We start from the raw sequence: 1385 nt of genomic DNA on the forward strand, positions 1-1385 counted from the left end.
ACCCTAAAACTCGTGTGGAATCTCAAGGAGTTCTGAAGAGCCAGAAGAGAATTTTGAGAAAGAACAAAGCTGGAGGACGTTTACTTCCTGATTTCAAAACAACTACAAAGCCACAGTAATCAAAACAGTGTGTTCCTTGCATGAAGACAGATATACAGATGGAAGGACCGGAATAGAGAGCCCAAAATTGTCAAATGATTTTTGAAAAAGATGCCAAGATCATTCAATGGGGAAAGAACAATCTTTACACCACACATAAAATCAAGAAATAATTTAAAATGCATCAAAGCCCTAACCACAAGAACTGAAACTGTACAACTCTTAGAAGAAAACAGGGTGAAACATGACATTATATTTGGCACTGGTTTCTTGGATATCATACCAAAAGCACAGGTAAGAAAAAAAATAGATAAATTGGGCTGTGTCAAAATTTAGACCTTCTATGCATTGAAGTAGACAATCAACAGAATAGACAACCAAGAAATGGGAGAAAATATGTGCAAATCATATAGATAGAGAGAGAGTGGATTAATATCCAGAATATATTAAAAAAAAAAAAAAAACCTCCTACAACTCAATAACAACAAAAGAAACAACATTTAAAAAGGGGACAGAGTCCATTAGAAAGGACGAATACCTAACTTTTGTAGCAACATGGATGGAACTGGAAGAGATTATGCTGAGTGAAATAAGTCAAGCAGAGAAAGTCAATTATCATATGGTTTCACTTATTTGTGGAGCATAACAAATAGCATGGAGGACATGGGGAGTTAGAGAGGAGAAGGGAGTTGGGGGAAATTGGAAGGGGGGGTGAACCATGAGAGACTATGGACTCTGAAAAACAATCTGAGGGTTTTGAAGGGACCGGGGATGGGAGGTCGGGGTATCAGGTGGTGGGTATTATAGAGAGCACAGATTGCATGGAGCACTGGGTGTGGCGCAAAAATAATGAATACTGTTATGCTGAAAATAAAAAATAAATTTAAAAAATTTAAAAAATAAATAAATATGAAAGACAAAATAAATAAATTAATTAATTAATTTAAAAAAATTAAAAGGGGGCAGAGGACTTGAACAGACATTTCTCCAAAAATGACATACACATGACCAATAAGCACTTGAAAGGATACTGAACATCACTAATCATTAGGGAAATGCAAATCAAAACCACAATGAGATACTACCTCAAACCCATTAGGATGCTACTACTAAAAAAAACAACACAGAAAATAACAGATGTTGATGAGGATGTAAAGAAATTAGAAACCTTGTGTAGTACTGTTGGGAATGTAAAATGGTTCAGTAGGGCAGTTCCTCAAGTAATTGAATGTGGAATTATCACATGATCCCAATTTCCCACTTCCTGGTATATACTCAAAAGAGCT

This window comes from Mustela nivalis (assembly GCF_964662115.1).
Source record: "Mustela nivalis genome assembly, chromosome: 4".
Classification (NCBI taxonomy): domain Eukaryota; kingdom Metazoa; phylum Chordata; class Mammalia; order Carnivora; family Mustelidae; genus Mustela; species Mustela nivalis.